Raw genomic sequence first — 21,824 nt, 5'->3', positions numbered from 1 at the left:
ACTTTCGAATGCACACAGTATACAGAATAAAGGAGATGAACTTGTAGAACAGTTGGAGGTTGGCAAGTATGATGTTGTAGGCACTACTAAATCATGGCTAAAAGAATACTTTAGCTGGGAGTTTAGTGTCCAAGGATACACATTAGAGTATATCGAAAAGACAGGTAGGAAGGCAGAGGGGCAGCGTTGGTCTGTTGGTAAAAATGAAATTAAATAATTAGAAAGAGGTGACATAGGGTCTGAAGGTATTCAATCATTGTGGATGGAGGTAAGAAACTGCAAGGGGAAAAAGAACCTGATGGGAATTCTATAGAGACTTCCAAATACTAGTAAGGATGTGGTCTACAAATTACAACGGGAGACAGAAAATGGATGACAAAAGGGCAATGTAGTAATAGTCACGAGGGATTTCAATATGCAGGTAGATTGGAAAAATCAGGTTGCTGCTGGATTCCAGTAGGGTGAATTTCTACAGTGCCAACAAGATGATCTTTTAGAGCAGCTGATTGTTGAACCCACGAAGGGATCAGCTATTCTGCATTGGGTGTTGTGCAGTGATCTGGAATTGATTGAAGAGCTTAAGGTAAAAGAACCCTTAGGGAAAATTGATATGATCAATTGATAATTTGATCGAATTCACTCTGCCATTTGAGAAACAGAAGCTAAGGTCAGATATATCAGTATTACAGTGGAGAAAGGAAATTACAGAGACATGAGAGAGGAGTTGGCCAGAATTGATTGGAAAAGGACACTGACAGGGATAACGACAGAGCAGCAATGGCTGGAATTTATGGAAGTGATTCGTAAGGCACAGGATATATACATCCCAAAGAGGAGGCAGTATTCTAAAGGAAAAATGACACAACCATGGCTACCAAGAGAAGTCAAAGCAAGCAATAAAGACAAAGAGAGGGCATATAATAGAACAAAAATTAATGGCGTTAGAGGATTGGGAAGTTTTAAAAAACTAACAGAAGGCAACGAAAACGTCACTAAGAAGGTAAAGATGGAACACTAAAGTAAGCTAGCCAATAATATTGATGAGGATACCAGATATTTCTTCAGATACATAAAGTGTAAAAGAGAGGCGAGAGTGGATATCAGACCACTGGGAAACGATGCTGGAGAGGTAGTAAGAGGGGACAAGGAAACGGCGGACGAATTGAATTATGCACCATTCTTCACTGTGGAAGACACCAGCAGTGTGGTGGAAGTGCCATGTGTCATGGGTGATGAACTTACCATTACTAGAGCGAAGGTTCTTGGAAAACTGAAAGGTCGGAAGGTAGATAAGTCACCTGGACCAGATGGTGTACACCCCAGAGTTCTGAAAGAGGTAGCTGAAGAAATTGTGGAGGCATTAGTAATGATCTTTCAAGAATTACTCGATTCTGTATTGTTCTGGAAGACTGGAAAATTGCCAATGTCACTCCACTCTTCAAGGCGGCAGAAGAGAGGAAACTATAGGCCAGTACGTCTGATCTCAGTGGTTGGGCAGATGTTGAAGTCGATTATCAAGGGTGAGGTCCCTGTGTACTTGGAAGCACAGGATAAAACAGGCCGTGGTAAACATGACTTCATCAAGAGAAAATCTTGCCTGACAAATCTGTTGGAATCCTTTGAAAAAACAACAAGGAGGACTGTCACAATGGGGGGGGGGGCATTGGGAGCAAGGGTGGACCCAAATGCAAGACACATCTTGTGAGGTTACTTAGATTTAGTTTATTGTTCGATACCAGGAGAGCAAGGCAGGAGCAGGAAATAGCGAACTGGACAAGGACCCAGGACTACGACTAGGCTGGGACCAAGGGTCTGGGCTAGGACTCGGAATCGGCTCCCAGAACTAGAGGAGACATGAAGAGGCTAGGGTATGGACTCCGAGCCAGAGACTGGGCAAGGACCCAGTACCTGGGTCTGGCCTCGGGCTCGGACCCCAGAACCAGGCAAGGACATGACATGGGCTAGGGAGAGGAGGAACATGGGAACACAGAGCCTAGGTCTTGGGGAGCAGGTACATGGAACCATGGACACATACACGGAACACAGAGTCGGGACCCCTCCTTGGGTACAGGACATAGGGCCGGGACTCACACACAGAACAGAGAGCCGGGACCCCTCCTTGGGTACAGGACATAGGGCCAGGACTCATGACCCTCCGAGGGGCAACGGCAAGACGGCCTGACTTACCCCACGGAGGCGAGGACAAGACACGACAAGACATGACCCCCCGCGGGGCAACGGCAAGACGGCCTGACTTACCCCACTGAGGCGAAGACAGGACAAGACAAGACACGACTCCCCGGGGGGCAACGGCAAGACAGCCTGACTTACTCCACGGAGGCGAGGACAGGACAAGACAAGACATGACTCCCCGCGGGGCAACGGCAAGACGGCCTGACTTACCCCACGGAGGCAAGGACCAGACAAGACAAGACCAACACGGATGAACACCAGACAGTACCTATCTAGCTCCAGTGATGGAACTAGACCGAAGTGCAGGCGGGGGCTGCAGACGAGGGCTAGAGGCGAGAGGGACAGAGAAGGGATTCAGACAAGGGGTTAGGACAGGAATCACAGACCGCAGGGCCAGGACTTGACTCAGAACTGGGAAGCCGCCAGGGACAGGACTTGACTTGGTGCTAGAATGCCGCCAGGGCCAGGACTTGACTTGGTGCTAGAATGCCGCCAGGGCCAGGACTTGACTTGGGGCCTCCGGGTAGTGGCGAGCTCTCTACTCGGCCCGGGAACAGTAGACAGCTGTTCTTGATTCCCTCCGGCGGATTAACTGACAGACCCACCTCGGTGAGAAAACTTTGCAGGCTCGCTTTAGAGGGGTAACTTGACAGGGTTGCTCCGGTAAGGAAAGGCGAATTACCGGCACTCGCTTCGGGCGGAGACTAGGTTGCTTCGGCCTGATGACATTGGCACGCCGTAGCTTGGTGACTTTGCAGACGCTCCCGCCGAACGGCTGAAAGCCGGAGACTATAAACTACCGGTTCAGCCGAGTGTTAGTTGCCTCTAATCACCAAAGTCGAGGGACACGGGAAAACAGGGAATCAACGGTCCGGATCGTAACATAAACAAGGTAAATTTAAAGGGACCCCGATCCGGACCATGACAAGGGCAGAGAAAGGAGAATCGTTTAATATTGTGTACTTGGATTTTTAGAGTGCCTTTGGCCGAGTGCTATACATGAGGCTGCTTAGCAAGCTACGAGCCCATGTTATTATAGGAAAGATTCCAGCATCGATGGAGCAGTGGTTGATTGGTAGGAGGCAAAAAGTGGGAATAAAGCGAGCCCGTCTGGTTGACTGCCGGCGACCAGTGGTGTTCCACAGGGGTTTGTGTTGGGACCGATTCTTTTTATGTTATATGTCACTGATTTGGATAATGCAATTGATGGCTTTGTTGCAAAGTTTGCAGACGATATGAAGATAGGTGGGGTGGCAGGTAGTTTTGACGGCGTAGAGAGTCTACATAAGGATTTAGACAGATTAGGAGAATGGGTAAAGAAATGGCAGATAGAATACAGTTTCAGGAAGTCATGGTCATGCACTGTGATAGAAGAAATGAAAAAGTTGACTATTTTCTAAATACAAAAAAAAAAAGAAGGGGCATGGTGCGCGGAGTCTTGGGAGTCCCCGTGCTGGGTTGCCTAAAAGTTAATTTGCAGATTGAGTCGGTGGGAAGGAAGGCAAATGTGATGTTAGCAGATTTAGAATATAAAAGCAAGTATATAATGTTGAGACTTTATAAAGCACCGGAGAGGCCTCATGGAGCATTATGAACAGTTTTGGGCCTCTTATCTTAGAAGGGATGTGCTGACCCTGGAGCGGGTTTAAAGGAGGTTCATGAAAATGATTCCAGGATTGAATGGTTTGTCGTATGTAGAGCGTCTGATGGCTCTGGGCCTGTATTCACTAAATTCAGAAGAATGAAGGGTGACCTCATTGAAACCTATCGAATGGTGAAAGGTCTTGATAAGTGGAATGTGGAGAGGATATTCCATATACTGGGAGAGTCTAAGACCAGAGAACACAGTCTCAGAATAGAGGGGCGTTCTTTTAGAACGGAGATGAGAAGGAACTTCTTAGTCAGAGAGTGGTGCATCTGTGGAATTCTTTGCCACAAGCAGCTGTTTTGGCCAAGTTTTTATGTGTATTTAAGACAGAGTTTGATTGGTCAGGACATGAAGGAATACTGGGAGAAGGCAGAAGATTGAGGTTGAGAGGAAGATTGGATCACCCATAATAAAATGTCGGAGTGGACTCGACGGGCCAAATGGCCTAATTGTGCTCTTCTACCTAATGGTCTTAAAGTCTTATAGTCTAAATCTGAAACCCTATCCCCGTACCCGTTCCTCAAGCCAAACACTCATCTGTCAAATCATTCCATTTTTGCCCTCACTGGCGCATAGCACTGGCGGATATCCAGAGAATCCTATCCTGGATGTCCTTCCGTTTAGCTTGCTGCCTAACTCCCTATCTTCTCTCTTCAGGGCCTCCTCCCTTTCCCCACCTATGTCCGTAGCACCAATAAGTATTACGACTTCTGTCTTATTCAACCTCTCCCTTTAGAATGCCATGACTCGATTCTGACTTGGGAGGCAACATATCACCCGCCAGCCTATTTCACATCCACAGAATCTGCTTACTGACTCTCTAATTATGGAACCCCTATCACTACTGCTCACCTCTACCCCTTCCCACTTCCTTTGTGAGCTATAGAGCTGGAAAGCGCAAGTGGTATACTTATTCTTGACGTGAACGGTCACAGGGTTAATCTGCCCTGGATGCCTATTCCCTCTGCTCCCGACAGTCACCATGGTACCCGCCTCTTGTAACTTAGGGGCGACTCCCCCCTCCTATCTACCACATCTTGCTTCTCCCTGTAACATCACGCTGGCTATTGCTGCCAATCCTTCAACGAGCCATTTATCGACACCCTGTTTTCTGTCAGTCTGGCCATTCCTCTCTCCACTCCGCTATGGTATTCCCACCCGTCCGCACTTAACTTGCACAGGAACCCATGATGAAAAACTTACTGAATCATCTTCAGAGTACAAATGCACTAGCCATACCGATTCTGTGTACTTCACCCTTTGGTGGAAGTCTCTGTGGGGCCAGATTAGTGGTGAAGGATTCTCCGCCGGCTGCTCACCTCACAGAAAGTTTCCACAAAACCATTTGCCTCCTTGCCTTCTTGTCACAAAGCTGAGTCACGTTCACAATCCGTGTAGCATCCTACTATCCCGGAGAAGAAAAGGATCAGATGAGGATTCTTATCACATGGATGGGTTGCGAAAGGGATGGCTTGATAATTGCATAAACGGGCACTCTGATAATTAAGAAACAGATGATTGTAATAATTGTGGAATAGCGCCAGCAGGATTTTAGAGGGGTTAACGAAATAAATACTTGTGTGGTTAAGGACTGGACTTATAGCTGTACAACGGCAACAAAGAACGGAGTAAAATAAGTAAGCGAAAGGAATAAACGCATGCACGTGCTTCACGAGATTACCAACGGTAATCCTTAGCTCTTCCTCAAAATAAGATAAAGGAGATGGTTATCGACTTCAGGAAAACCGGGAGCACTCACACGCAACACACATCAAAGTTGCTGGTGAACGCAGCAGGCCAGGCAGCATCTCTAGGAAGAGGTACAGTCGACGTTTCAGGCCGAGGCCCTTCGTCAGGACTAACTGAAGGAAGAGTGAGTAAGAGATTTGAAAGTGGGAGGGGGAGGGGGAGATACAAAATGATAGGAGAAGACAGGAGGGGGAGGGATGGAGCCAAGAGCTGGACAGGTGATTGGCAAAAGGGATACGAGAGGATCATGGGACAGGAGGTCCGGGAAGAAAGACAGCGGGGTGGGGGGGGGACCCAGAGGATGGGCAAGGGGTATAGTCAGAGGGACAGAGGGAGAAAAAGGAGAGAGAGAGAGAAAGAATGTGTGTATAAAAATAAATAACAGATGGGGTACGAGGGGGAGATGGGGCATTAGCGGAAGTTAGAGAAGTCGATGTTCATGCCATCAGGTTGGAGGGTACCCAGACGGAGTATAAGGTGTTGTTCCTCCAACCTGAGTGTGGCTTCATCTTTACAGTAGAGGAGGCCGTGGATAGACATGTCAGAATGGGAATGGAATGTGGAATTAAAATGTGTGGCCACTGGGAGATCCTGCTTTCTCCGGCGGACAGAGCGTAGGTGTTCAGCAAAGCGGTCTCCCAGTCTGCGTCGGGTCTCGCCAATATATAGAAGGCCACGTTGGGAGCACCGGACGCAGAATGTCACCCCAGCCGACTCACAGGTGAAGTGTCGCCTCATCTGGAAGGACTGTCTGGGGCCCTGAATGGTGGTAAGGGAGGAAGTGTAAGGGCATGTGTAGCACTTGTTCCGCTTACAAGGATAAGTGCCAGGAGGGAGATCAGTGGGGAGGGATGGGGTGGGGGGGACGAATGGACAAGGGAGTCGCGTAGGGAGCGATCCCTGCGGAAAGCAGAGACGGGGTGGGGGGGAGGGAAAGATGTGCTTAGTGGTGGGATCCCGTTGGAGGTGGTGGAAGTTACGGAGAATAATATGTTGGACCCAGAGGCTGATGGGGTTGTAGGTGAGGACCAGGGGAACCCCATTCCTAGTAGGGTGGCGGGAGGATGGAGTGAGAGCAGATGTACGTGAAATGGGGGAGATGCGTTTGAGAGCAGAGTTGATAGTGGAGGAAGGGAAGCCCCTTTCTTTAAAAAAGGAGGACATCTTCCTCGTCCTAGAATGAAAAGCCTCATCCTGAGAGCAGATGCGGCGGAGACGGAGGAATTGCGAGAAGGGGATGGCGTTTTTGCAAGAGACAGGGTGAGAAGAGGAATAGTCCAGATAGCTGTGAGAGTCAGTAGGCTTATAGGCTTATACGCTTATACTCATCTTTTCATCGGCTGCACAACAGCGGAAACTGGGAGCAAGTTCGGACGCCTGGGAGAGCACATCTCGCACAATCTGTTATGGTCCCTGAACACGTTATGCACAACCAGGAAAGCTGAGCAAAGCCTCTACTTTCCGAGGAGGCTGAAGAGAGCTGGATTATGCAAACCTATATTCACGCCATTGCACAGATGTGCAGGAGAGAACGTGGTAGCAACCTGCGTCACTGCAGGGTACGGAACCTGCATCCTAGCAACCTGCGTCACTGCAAGGTACGGAACTGCGCTGCGACGGACAGGACGGTTGTCAAAATTGTCCATCGCATCACCGGCACCAGCCAACCTGCCATCAAGGGCGTGTATACAGAAAGGTGCTGGAAAAGGACCAGTGATATCATGAAATGTCCCACCTACCTCACTCACACCAGAGAGGAGGCTATGTAGCAGTCACGCCGGGACCAAGAGAGTCAGAAACAGTCACATTCGTCAAGCAGTAAGACTGATCAACTCCTCCACCCAATAACCCACACCTCCAATTCCCCAGCCACTGGTACTTTATATTTTCCCGTCAGTCATCTTATGTACAAGAACTCGTTTGCCTGGCGTCACTTTATGGATGTAAAATCAATCTATGTATATACGCTATCTTATGCATTTATATTTATTGCGTTATTTTTATTATATTTATGTTATGTACCTTATTGTTTTTTTGTGCTGTGTCAGATCCAGATTAACCATTATTTCGTCTTCTTTACACTTGCGTACTGGAAATGGCATTGCATAATCTTAGATCTTGAACAGTTGGTAACTCTGGAGATCAACTTTGAGTCAGCAACGCAGAGGAGAAGTCACTAAGTCTAAGCCCAGGCAGTTTTATCCAGAGTGGGTCAGAAACGAATAAAAGTGGCGAGTTATGTAAATTAAAGTGTTGTGTAACTAAAATATTGTTAATTGAAAGTTAAGTAGTTGCTTGAATTATATATTCAATGTTTGGTTGGAGCTAATCGTAATTAGTAAACAATAATCGCATTTGGTGAAGTCATTTCACGGTCTGTTTTATCACGTCCTGCATTTATTTGTCAACAGATATAGTCCAGGAAGTTCTCAATGACTGATAGCTACCTATGGTTTCCCGCCCTGAATTTGCGGTCCTCCCATCCTACGTAGCAGCTGCTTTCATTAGATGAAGGTCATCAAGGCCAGGGAGTGGATTTCGTAATATTTTTCGTAACTCTAGCGTTTGAAATTTTCGTAACTTCATTCCTCAAAGTGGATCGCTGACAGTCATACTGTTGGGTTGCCTTTCGTGTTTCCACTCTCAGGACCGATACACGAATAATTAATTATTCCATAGGTGCCCCTTGGAAGACCAGGTGCTGTTCCAACAGCTTCCATTGGATGTCGCTCTAGGAGTCGACAGGTGAGTGGGAATCGGACTGAGAATTGCGATGTCCCTGGGAATAGGGAGTTCTGAACACCCTGGTTTGAACATAAGCGCTCCGCAAAGCGATCGGCCAGTGTTTGGTTCTTCTAGATATATCTTCTGTTCTCTTGAGCGCTGGGCGCTAAATGAGCATATAAAATTAATAGAACCATGAAGAGGCTGAATGGTCTTTCATCCAGTCTGAACAGGTCAAAATTACAGGGCTTAGAGTTATGGTGAGAGTGAGAATGATTAAAGGAGAATTACAGCAATTTTATTTTTACTCAGAGGCGGGTAGTTGCTTGGAACGTTTGCGGCGGTGGTAGAAGAAGACGGAACAGAACCACTTAAGAGCAAATGGGGCAGAAAGATGAACAGGCGGGCAAAGAGGGATAGGATCCATAAGTGGCAGATGGACTTACTTTGGTTTGGCATCATGCTGGGTACCAACCTGGCGGACTGCATAGCCAGTTGTATGTCCGATATTCTAGGCAGGAGGAGGACATGGTGAACTCCGAATGCCATTCACTGGTTTGCAGGAAATGCAAGTGAATCGCTGCTTTTTGGAAGGGCTATCTTACGGTTAGGTGGTGGGAAGGAAGGTGCTAAGAATTCAGGTGTGGTATCTCCTACAGTAGCATAAGAGGCTGTCGCGAGAGGGGGAGTGGATGAATTGGGGAATAGGGAATAGCGAATGGAGCGAACTTTACAAAAATGCTGAAGGGAGCTGGGTGGAGACGCTCTTGGCCAAAGCTTTGACGAAAAGTGGAGCATACAAAGGACGATTCATTGAAACAAAATGCTGGTGAGGTAGAAAATGAGGACGTGAAGAGGCAGATGAGGGCAAAGATATCGAGAACAGAAGAGATACGGCCAGGCGCTCTGTCTACCATGACAGATGGGAATCCCTGGTAATGGGAGGACAACATTTCTGGGAAACGCCACCTTGGAGAGCTAGGGTGGGGATAATGGAATTAATTGCCTACAAGGGTCAGAGCAGGAATTATAGTCAATGGAACTTCAGGAGACAGTATTGGACGCTTATCACTTCTTTGGCAAATATACTGTTTAAAGTACGGACCTGAACTGGAGGATTGTCATCATAATGTTTGTCTGAGTGTAGTGAAGCGAATAAAATCCTCCACTTACGCTTTCAGGAAGACAGTTGTTCTCATTTCAGTAACATAGCCGCAATGATTGTCATGATCAACACACGGGGGCATTATCATTCTGGTTCTTCGTAACCTGGCGAATTTGAGGTAATCTGAAACTTCTCTGATAGAATGGATTCCTATGGCAGATGGGATAACGTGACCCAACTCAAGCTCGAGAAAAAATTCCTCACCATCTGATTGGGCACCTTCAAGTCTTCCGCTCGTTATGTCTAATTCCCCAACATTAACCTCCGTTCTTTCTTTTCTTGACTATGTAAGAAACAATTCCTCTACAATCCGTTTTAAAAATATTGATCACTGTATATAGATGGCCGGTTGATTCTGTTCCAGTACACCGGGACGTCATCAACAACATATTACACAACCACCGTATATTCTGCTATCTCCCAACACGCACCGGCAGATAGTATAATGTTTTATTCATGAAATATATTTTGTTTCGCGCACATTTTCCTGTTGCCCTGACAACGTCATTCTTTTTCTGTTGATATGAGCTGCAGAAGGGTGTCCATGCGAAACTTTGTCACTTCCCCTTCCCATAGTTATTGCCTGATGTACTTACTTACCCCAACAGCCTCTATTTTTATGATCCTTATCTGACATGCACAAGTCAAGATTGTAGAGGAATATATTGCCATAGGAGGGACTCAGTAAAGATTCACCAAGACAGTTCCTTGGGAGGAGTGATTACCAACTGGAGAATAGACTAAGACCCTATGTTTCATTGCTTTGAAAAATGAGAAGTGGCGTTGTCATTCCTATAATTCATAAACAGAATTCGAACTCTGAACCTGTGCGATATCCTTCTTAGACTCACTTGGGGTACCGACCGAAACATTTTATACAAAAATGTTTGACTGGGTTTAATGCTGATAGGTTTATATGGAAGAGTTTAATAACTACCGGCAAAACTGAAGTGTGTGAGAAAAGTTTCCCCCTCAGAGAACAACCAGGAACAACTCACCTCTTCTGGCATTAATGGAAAGTGGAATTGGGTGGACGACAGGAAAAAGTATTTGAAAAACAATGGGGAAATCACAAACCAATAGATATGACGTGATTGCAAGCTAGGGCGAGCTTCATGACGCAAATATACAATCGACACATCTCAAACATCAGTGAAAAGCGAACCATACGAGTTGAAGAGCGCCAGATATTTATCGACCATTTGTCGTCAGAGACCAATTCATTATAGAATACCAGGTCGAACGATGACAGGATTAAAGCGAGAGACTAACTGTACCTGCAGCTTGCTACATCTTTATCTTACTGACGTAGCAATTCGATTCCAAAGATATAATGCCGCATTCTTCAACTCCTCTCTGAATTTATTCTGCGTCACCACATAAATACAGGTGTTAGTGCAAGAGCTCAGCAACTGAAGCATGTTTCCACTTTCCTGGCGAATGAACCTGGGGTCATTGAAATTGGAACCACTGAAATATGGTTCACCTGAAATTTCGATATAGAGGAAATATACAACATAGGAAATCTACATCCACAGAAGGATGAAACTGCCGGAGATCAGGAAGAGTAAAATAGTAGACTTTCTCCGACTCTCCATCTCTGGATCGCTCTTTTTATCTCCATTGTTCCGGGACCTGAAGTTTCTGCGGGCTCTGCTAGCCACAAGAATGTGCCTCACTGTTAGCACATTGCAGAGTATAATTAAGACAAACGGCAGCCCGGGGTTTAAAATTCGTGCACCCCAATCATACACTGTCCACACAAGTGACGTGCTGTAGATTAATTTTCTGGTACAAAACCAGGGCTTATTGTCAATTATGTACAGCGACTCGTAGGTGAAGTACCATGGGACGCTTTTCAAACAGCTCAACACACAGATTACCCCAATGACAAATGCTGCCGTTCTCTCGGTGCAATATTTTGTTTTCAACTTCTGGCAACAAATGGCCACGAATCGATCAAAAGTAAAAGCGACTGTCAACCAGACCGAACTCTCGGTCACTGCATAAATTATCACCGTGCTCAGAGTACAGGCTGGAGTCAAGGACATAAAGCTAAATGGAAAATAAATGCCAACAATCCGATTGAATATGACAGCGGAGATAACGACCAGCAGATCCGTCACCGCCATGGACACCAAGTACCGTGTGATGCATCTGGAGAGACCGCATCTTCCTCAGGACAGGATCACAATCGCCAACAAATTAGCTGAGAGAGAGAGAGAGAGATTTGAAGGTAATATGCTTGTTATGAAATACTAATAAAACACATTCAGTGTGTCCTCACTCCATGATGCATTTTGTAATCCTCGACGGTAATAATTTATAGATGGAATGTCAAGAATGTTATTTCCTGGCAGGGCTTCATGTCACGTTTAGCTTTCAACTCTAAAATGTCGGAACGCTGTGCAAAGGAGGTTGGCCATGTGAATATCAGCGTTAAAGTTTATCATGCGGTCTCAGTGGATTTATCTTTGTTTACTTGTTTCCCTCATGGCCAAACTCAGAAAGCGGGAGGTGAATTCAACTGAACAAGCATTGCTGAATTCATGTGGTGAACTCTGCATTGTAGTGCCCTCTGGCTCTATGAGTCTAATTCGACGGACTGTGCGACAGGAAAGCAGAGTAAATCAGCTGGCGTTAGGTTAATAGTTGTACTGTACATTTTGCGAAGGACGAAAGGGCCATAAAAGCTTGGCGCAAGTCACAAGAGGAACGAACGACTTCGGTGCACAATAATGAACACGGTACTTGTTGTTTTGGATAATGAAGTTAATGTATGAGAAATATCGCAGGAAAATTCTATTTATTCGTTTGTAATGTCCTACATCGGGTTTAAGTGTTATTGAAGTACATAAAGTTGGTAAATACGGAAACACAATAACTCCAGTAATTCAGACACATATGCCACATGTTTGATATTTTAAATTGTCGGCACAATTTCCCTCCTTGGTAAAGACACTGGAAAGAACATTTAGCTCCCTTGTAAAAACCGTTGTCAATCAAATCTGCACTTTTCCCAACAAAGCAAAGATAACACGTTCTTCACAATTTTTCGTCTGGAATATTGAGCAAGAAGCGCAACGTTAGAGTGCTGTTAAGAATAGGACGACGAGGAAATCTTTCAGTTCACTCCAATCTGAGTCCAGAAGATAGATATTGCAGACGACGCTTGTCTGAACGCATGCTGCAAAATTAAACCGTGTCCCGGTTGACTTTGCTGTTTCTAAACCATTTAAGGGCCTTACCGCAAACATCCGAAAAATAAAAGACCTGTACTAAATTGTCACTGCAGCACACTTTGAAATTTGGTTATAAAAAGTCCATAATGGATATGATAATCAATAGATATAGTCATAGTCATTACTTTATTGATCCCGGGGGAAACTGGTTTTCGTTACAGTTGCACCATGAATAATTAAATAGTAAAAAAACCATAAATAGTTAAATAGCAATATGTAAATTATGCCAGGAAATAAGTCCAGAACCAGCCTATTGGCTCAGTGTGTCTGACCCTCCAAAGGAGGAGTTGTACAGTTTGATGGGCACAGGCAGGAATGACTTCCTATGACTCTCTGGATGTTGCATCTCGGTGGAATGAGTCTCTGGGTGAATGTATTCCTGTGTCCACCAGTACATTATGTAGTGCATGGGAGACATTGTCCAAGATGGCATGCAACTTGGACAGCATCCTCTTTTCAGACACCACCGTCAGAGAGTCCAGTTCCATCCCCAGAACATCACTGGCCTTACGAATGAGTTTGTTGATTCTGTTGGTGTCTGCTACTGTCTGCTAGACGGTTATCAGATTAATCTTCCAATTCTTGCAGTCGGTTATAACTCTTTCAAATACATTATATAAACCGCCCACTGTCAGCTTTGTCTCATGCGCTATGAGCGCTACGGTAACGTAGCGGTGATCGCGACGCTATTGCAGATCGGGGCGTCGAAGTTCGGAGTTCAATCCAGGTGCACTCTGTAAAGAGCATCTGTACCCGCTTCCCATGGAATGCACAGTCGAAAGTCTAATTGGACATTGTAAATTGTCTCGTGATCAGTTTTGGATTAATTTTGGAGTTGTCAATTGGGCAGCCCTGGAACAACTGACAACTCCGAATTTAATCCTAAACTGATCACGCGACAAGTTACGATGTCCTAATCCACGCTCTGTCGCGAAATAAATAAATTAATGCACAAATAAGAATAGCGAGAGGTAGAAGGTCATTGCAATCTGTTAGACTTTTCAACATTGTTTGTATTTCATATTTCAGACAGGCCGAAGCCCATCACGTGTAAAGGTTATCAGAATAGAGAAACAGCACTTCAAGAATTGTATTAAAGCTACGAGAACCAGTAGTTCGCCGAGAAATAGGAATCCCTGGCCAAATCCAACTAGGTAAATTGATGTAGTGTCCGGAAAATCTATCGGTGTCTTGTATCTCTTCCGTCGAACCCTTCATGAAACGCTGAAAGCTCACCTTCCCTACAATGAGCTCAGCCAAGCTAACTTCACGCATACATTGTCTAGGAAATCGCTCCCGAGCTCGGAATATTAACACACTTTATCTGGTTCAAGTGGGAAAATGATGACAGTGCATTCTGCAGTCTTAGAGGATTCGGTAGTCATCATTATTCATTTTGTACCAACATATTAGGTCCAAACCTGTGCAACTGTACCTTGGTTTCAATCAATCCTATAGACGTTTTAGGAAATTATTAACATTCTTACCTTGAATATTCCTGGTAATTTCTGAAAATGAACGATTATTAACTTGATTAGCGAGGTTACAAAGACAAAGAGATGGATGTACTACATTGTTAATTGCCAATAAAGACAGCAATACTAAACAATGACTCAGTCATCCAGTAGAACGGCTTACCTGGAACACCGAATGCTGCAAGAATTGGGTAGTAAATGGCGTAAACTGGGCCACTTATTCTGTCGTGCATTTTCAAGGGAAGCGCTGGTTTCTTCTGAAAATATTCAGCCACACAGTTTCTCAGGCACAGACAAATCATTTATATTTTGTGGTAATCCACTGAGATGCAATTAGGTTCAATGGATTTTCGATTTTTTGAACAAAGATGTTTGGCATTTGCTCCCGGTTGTCATATTGTATTCCAACAATAGGGAGGTGACTATGAAGGTGAAGCAATTACAGTTCTGTGATGTGTAGTTCAAGAGGGGATTAGATTAACAAGGTCAGCTGGTTCAGTATGGATTATCCTATATCAGTGCATTGTAAATCGTATTTGCACAGTAAGAACTATTCAGACTTAATACAAAGCATTTCTTCAATGCACGGCGATTTAAAAAAAAACTAGTTACACCGCTGCAATACGAAAGATTACCCCCGCTATGGAGGCAGTGCTCAAGGTTTTAAACTGTACTCACGCTGTGAAAGCGTACTCAGAGAACAGTAAGAGACCGTCTGAGTTATCGTGCCCATATTATCTCCATGCACGTTAATAGCACTCACACAATACGTGGTGTACTTACAGGTAGAAAAGCGTTCTGTTACATCAGCGAATGGTCACAACATTTAAGCACAGCTTTCGAAGTAATAAGAAGTTTGAATACATCCCAAAGGCACACTGAGATGTGCGACAAAGGCAAACAAATAAAGAGATTATCGGGAACGATCTCAGGATAATGTCATGGTCCAGTCCGTGAAGTCTGTATTCTGGTTTACGATCCGGTCCATCGACCCTTCCTCCAGGTTTTCCTGTTTACCCTGTTGCTGTTCTTGTTTAGCTCTAATTGAGGCAGCTGATACTCGTTGGGGCTGGCTGCATAAATACCTTCACAGACCAGGGCGTGGCTGCTGGATTGTTCTTGTCCTTACTCCTTGTATCCCTTCCCCTGCCTTCTGTTTCCTCGCCTGAAGCCCTGCCTTGTCTTGCCGGTAACTCTCGCCTCCCCTGAAGTTCTCGTCTCGCCTTGCTTTGCCTGAAGCATGGTCTTGTTGGTAACTCTCGCCTCGTCTCGCCTGCAGTCTTGACCTGGAGCCATCCTGTACCTAGCTCCCTTCCTTTCCCTTGCCTCAGCCCAGGTAGGCCAGGCCGTCTTGCCGTTACCTGGAGTTGGTTCTGTCCCTTCCTGTCTCCTGCCTCCGCCCAGGTAAACCAGGCCGTCTTGCCGTTACCTGCGGTTGGTTCTGTCCCTTCCTGTCCCATGCCTCCGTCGGGTGGTGAACCGCGCCCTGCCCAGGTAAACCGCGTCCTGCCCAGGTGAACCGCGTCCTGCCCAGGAGGAGACTGCCTAGCCTCAAGTCTGAAGACTCCAGCCTCCTGCCTAGCCTCGTCTGAAGACTCCAGCCTCCTGCCTAGCCTCAAGCCTGAAGACTCCAGCCTCCTGCCAAGCCTCGCCTCAGGTCTCTAGCCTCTAGCCTCAAGCCTGAAGACTCCAGCGTCCTGCCTCCTACCAAGCCTCGCTTCAAGTCTCTAGCCTCCTGCCTCGCCTCAAGTCTACATTTTTACTGTTTTACTGCTACATAAACAGCTCCTGGGTTCAGCTTCAGTTGCTGGACTGTTTCCTTCCCTTCTGTATCTCTCGCCTGTTTAGAACTGTCTCTGTGTCCAGGCCTTCGCTAGGGAGGTCCGGTCGTTTGCCGCTAGCTTGTGTTGGGAACCATCTCTGTGTCCACGCCTTCACTAGGTAGGTCCGGCCGTTTGCCGCTACCTTGTAATGAAGATCTCTCTCTCAGTGTTCTGTGTATGAGTCCTGGCCTTACGTCCTGCTCCCTAGGAGGGGTCCTGACTCTGTGTAGAGCCCCGGCCCCAAGTCCTGTTTCCAAGGAGGGGTCCCGTCTCTGTGTTCCTGTTCTCCCTCGACCAAAGCTCTGCGTACCTGTCTGCCCTCGACGAAGGCTCTGCGTTCCTGTTCTCCCTCGACCAAGTCAAGGCTTCGTATTCTCGTACTGTCCATGTGCCTCGTCCAGCCCGGTGCTGGGGTTCCTTCGTCCTGTACTGGGGTCACCTCGTCCTGTCCAGTAGTCTCACGTCCGGTCCTGTTGCCACTCCTCGTCCAGTAGCCATGTCTTGTCCTCGCCTAGATCCGGGGTCGGAGCCCGAGTTAAGACCCAGGTTCCGGGTCCCTGTTCAGTCTCTGGCTCGGAGTCCTTGTCAAGGTTCCAAGTTCCTAGTTCGAGGTCCAGGTCCCGCTTTCCTAGTCTAATCCTAGCCCAGGCCCTGTATCCTAGCCTCGTCCAGGGCCTGTGTCTTGTCCAGCGTCGTTTCTTCCCCACTTCGCTTGCTTTCTTGACACACCTAGTCCTTCAGTGTCTGTGCCTTGCTTTCAGGTCCGCTCCCAGCGCCCTCTTATGACAAAAGGGAGATTAGCAGGGATGAAGGTAGAGCAGCAATGTCTGGGATTTCAGGAAGCAATTCAGAAAGCGCCTTCTGAGAATACGCTTTAACAGTGTGAGTACAGTTTTAGATCTTTTGCACCGCCTGCAGGGGCAATCATTCGCATTGTAAAATATATAACAAAATATTGGAAAGTCACCGTGCATCAAATGAATGATCTATTTTATGTGCACTGAACAAATACAGTTTACAATGCGTTAACACACCAGAACCGCAACAGACTCCCCCCACCCCCCAGTGAGTTAATCTAATCGCTGGCCAAATTCCATATCACTGAAGTATGGTTGTTTGCCTTCATAGTCACATTCTATTATAGGAACCCAAAATGACCACGTGGAAAAAATATCAAATTTCTTTGTTCAACAAATCGAATAACCATTGAAACTAATTGCCACATATGAAAGGAAGGCTGACGGGTCTTTGGCAGAGAAACCGCGGGGTGGACTATCTTCAAACGAAACTAGCGATGAACATGAAAACAGAAGAAATCGTCGGGTTGTTTTGTTATTTTCTACATTCTTTTAGCCATCGGCATTCCGGTTCACCGGTTGTACTCGACCACCGAGTGCATATATCGTTATTTACTGTATTACCGCTTTTATCGGCACAACCTTCTCCTTGTGTTTGTTACCCATCCAAGCAAGTTAAAAATCGTACATTTTCAGAAGTTGCCAGCAGTACTCAAGATAAAACTTTTAGTAACTTCCTAAATCCATTATAGGTTTGACTAGAATTCAGTTGGTGAACTGTTTGAAACCACGATACAGTTCCGCAGTTATAACCTTATATGTTGGTGCAAAACGAATAATAACCTCTGCAAAATAAGAAATATCTCCTATAATTTTTTCTTGTATCATTTTAATTGGGTTGCAATTTAGAAATATGTAAATTCAGGTGCATATTCATCAACACAGGTTGTACGCTGCAGTCACATTGCAGTAAGTCATAGAATACCCACACTGTTTAGATAACGTGTGAAAATGTAACTAACTAGGGAGCAATTCAGTAGACAAATTGTGCTTCATGGAGATCGGGGTGAGCGGATTGTAGGGTAGATAATAAAGTCACTTGGCCTTTATGGGGGTTTCTCTGGGCTTCAGTGGTAGAGATACAAGGTTCCAAAAGTTCCATCAAATTTTACATCATCTTGGTTGGACGTGGGCCAGAGATTCCTATTATTCGACGCGCTAGAGGTTCTCATGATGCTTTAATGACATTCTTAAAGCTATGTTTCTCAGTTCTGATAACCCATAGAACGGATGGAGTTCGATCTGTTTGATACATGGAATGCAAACCATGTGACCTGTTTAACAGAGTAAGAAGAATTCTCACTTTGACATGTTTATTAATTTCTGTTTTTATCAAGTAGGCAACTTACATGAATGTGAAATGTTAGAAGAAGAACTGAGGGACAAAAGTTCCAAACAGATGAGTGTTCACTCCGTTTATTTCTCTATCTGTCTATTCATTTTTTTCAACTAAATTCAAACAGTTAACTAAATTTGTTCAGGTGGTTGCATGAAACAATATATATTCAAATCACCTAGCTCCAATTAAATTGATGTAGAGTCTGCAACATCAATGGGTATCTTGTATCTATTCAATCGAAGCGCAGACAGAACACTCATAATGTGCCGAAAGATCACTTCCCCTACGATCCTCTCACCAAGCAAACTTCATGCACGTATTATCGATTGAATTGCTCCCTAGGTCGGACTGTTAACACACGTTATCTTGTTCAAAATCATGGGAAAATCATAGCCTGGCGCATTCTGTACTCTTAGAGGATTCTGTAGTCACCAGCTTACATTTTGCACCAACACATTGCGTCGAAATCTATGCAACTGTATCGGTTTCAGACAGCCACCAGCAGGATTCTACTCAAACCTATAGACGTTTTAGAAGTTACGAAAAGTTTCATCTTGAATATTACTGGTAAGTTCTTGCTTCGAGAGGTAACAAGCACAAGGAGATAGATGTGCCACGGTGTTAATTGCCAATAAAAGCAGTAATACAGCAAACAGCGATTTATGCACTCAGTGATCTAGGAGACCGGCTTAACCGGAACGCCGAGGGCTGCAAGAGTTGAGTAGTAAATGGCGTAAACTGGGCCACTTATTCTATCATGCATTTTTCATAAGAAGCGTTACTTCCTCCTGAAGATAGTCTGCCACGTGGTTTGTCCTCCACAGACCAATGGCCCTTTCATTTGTATGTTGTGGTAATCCACAGAAAAGCAATTAGCTTCAATGGTTACTGGATTTATTGAACAGTGAGGTTTAGAATTTGTTCCCTATACTCACGTGTGTTCCTACGATAGGGAGGTGACCATGAAGGCGAAGCAACTATACTTCAGTGATGTGGAATACAGGAGGCGATTGAACTAACAGAATCGGATGGTTCAGTGTGGATTATGCTGTATTAGCTCAGTGTAAATCCGTTTGATCAGTACGACCTATTCAGACATAATATAGAGTATTCTTTCAATGCACAGTGACCTAAAAATAAATTAGTTACGGCTTTGCAATGCGGAAAATAACCTCCGGCTTGGAGCAATTGATAAGGTTTTAAAATGTGCTCACGCTATTAAAGCGTTCTCGAAAAACAACAGATGTAACAAGATGTGGTCTAAACAATCGTGACCCCTATCTCCATGGATTGTAAACAGTACTCACACAATACTACGTGTACTTATAGAGCGCAATAAGTTCTGTCACATCAGATAATGGTCACAAAATTTAAGCAGAACTTTCGAAGTAATAAGAAGCTTGAATACCTCTCAAAGCTGCATTAAAAGATGTGCGTAGGGTTAAATAGCAACAGGCATGGCCGCTAAAGGCGAAATGGTTACTTATCTTTGGATAACCAACTGGCGTTTTTAAAATCGATTCATTTGGCGCATGAACCTCATCATAGTATGAAATCGTGACACTTCTAATTTCTTGTTATTTCCTCATTGTTTTGAAAATAGATTTCTCCAGTGTCCACGCAATTCTACTTTCTATTAATGCTACAAGCAGCGAGTCTCTGATAATGCTATTTCTCTGAATGCAAAGTTCGTGATATCTTTCACACATTTCTGTTTTGTTTGTAGTTATAAAACTCTTCTATCTGAACCTTTTAGAATCTAACCCCGTTAAACATTCTTGAATCAAATGCATCAGTTGGCCATATTCCAGGTCAGATAATCATAGCTTCTTCAATTCGTCATAGTTCAAATTCTCCCTATCTGTATCGTTTATGATAATATCCTCTGTGATCCCGCTCATATGGTTTTAGAAATGCTTCCGCAGGCATTCTATGCCTTCACTGCACGTAGGAAAGATATTGCACAATTTCAGCAAAATGTACCTGCTTTTCCAAACTACAATTCTGATTATGAATCTTAGGAATGAAAACGACTTTTTAATTTTTGTCTTAAAAATGATGTATAGAGGTTTCGTCCATAAAAACTTTCCCCCCTATAATCCCTCCAACCCCGGAACCCTGTCGGTAAATCTCTGTTCCAACACTTCTATAGCAATATACTCCACAACAGGTTTGCATTGTACATATCCGATAATAGAAATAAACAAAAGATAAGGATTTAATTCTGAGCTTACGTTAGGTCACGTTACCCCCTCTGCCACAGGCATTCGATCTAACACAGAATTTTCAGATAACTCAAGGTCTCCAGTTTAAGATGAACTAGACTGATGATGCCCCAACTTCTATCCCAGTGTCATAGGGAGGTGGCTGGGAACGCACCCAAGTGCAAGACACAGACACTGAAGTACTAGGGACGGGACTAGGATACAGGGCGATGGGAAGGACATGGAGAGGAAAACCAGGAACCTGGAACTGGACTGGACAAGAGAGCTAGGAGCCCGGGCTTGGACTCCGAGCCAGAGACTGGACAAGGACTCAGTACCTGGGTCTTGCCTTTGGCTCGGACCCCAGAACTAGGCAAGGACGAGGCCGGGCTGGCAGGCAGGACGAGGCTGGAGTCTTCAGGCTTGAGGCTACAGACTAGAGGCGAGGCTTGGCAGGTGGCAGGAGGCTGGAATCGTCAGGCTTGAGGCTAGGCAGGAGGCTGGAGTCTTCAGGCTTGAGGCTAGGCAGGAGGCTGGAGTCTTCAGGCTTGAGGCTAGGCAGGAGGCTGGAGTCTTCAGGCTTGAGGCTAGGCAGGAGGCTGGAGTCTTCAGGCTTGAGGCTAGGCAGGAGGCTGGAGTCTTCAGGCTTGAGGCTAGGCAGGAGGCTGGAGTCTTCAGGCTTGAGGCTAGGCAGGAGGCTGGAGTCTTCAGGCTTGAGGCTAGGCAGGAGGCTGGAGTCTTCAGGCTTGAGGCTAGGCAGGAGGCTGGAGTCTTCAGGCTTGAGGCTAGGCAGGAGGCTGGAGTCTTCAGGCTTGAGGCTAGGCAGGAGGCTGGAGTCTTCAGGCTTGAGGCTAGGCAGGAGGCTGGAGTCTGCAGGCTTCAGGCTAGGCAGGAGGCTGGAGTCTGCAGGCTTCAGGCTAGGCAGGCTCCTCCTGGGCAGGCCGTGGTTCACCTGGGCAGGGCGCGGTACTCCTGGGCAGGGCGCGGTACTCCACCCGACGGAGGCAAGGGACAGGAAGGGACAGAACCAACCGTAGGTAACGGCAATACGGCCTGGCTTACCCGACGGAGGCAGGGGACAGGAAGGGACAGAACCAACCGCAAGTAACGGCAAGACGGCCTGGCTTACCCGACGGAGGCAAGGGACAGGAAGGGAGCTAGGTACGGGGTGGCTCCAGGACAAGACAACAAGACAAGGCGAGGCTTCAGGAAATGCAAGGTAAGACAGAACTTCAGGCGAGGCGAGAGTTACCGGCAAGAAAAGGCAGGGCTTCAGGCATTGCAAGGCGAAACGAGAACTTCAGGCGAGGCGAGAGTTACCGGCAGGGCTTCAGGCCAGGAAACAGAAGGCAGGAGAAGGGATACAAGGAGTAAGGACAAGAACAATCCAGCAGCCACGCCCTGG

The 21,824-nt window shown here is 45.9% G+C and overlaps 1 pseudogene; it reads right to left on the bottom strand.

Annotated features, from left to right (window-relative positions):
• Positions 1–10,774: 10,774 nt before the first annotated feature.
• On the bottom strand, positions 10,775–14,429 carry LOC140203663 (probable G-protein coupled receptor 139; annotated as a pseudogene).
• Positions 14,430–21,824: the final 7,395 nt, after the last annotated feature.

This window comes from Mobula birostris, chromosome 10 (assembly GCF_030028105.1).
Source record: "Mobula birostris isolate sMobBir1 chromosome 10, sMobBir1.hap1, whole genome shotgun sequence".
Taxonomy (NCBI): Eukaryota; Metazoa; Chordata; class Chondrichthyes; order Myliobatiformes; family Myliobatidae; genus Mobula; species Mobula birostris.
Note: the sequence above shows the minus strand (reverse complement) of the source record. Positions and strands in the feature narration are given on the sequence as shown.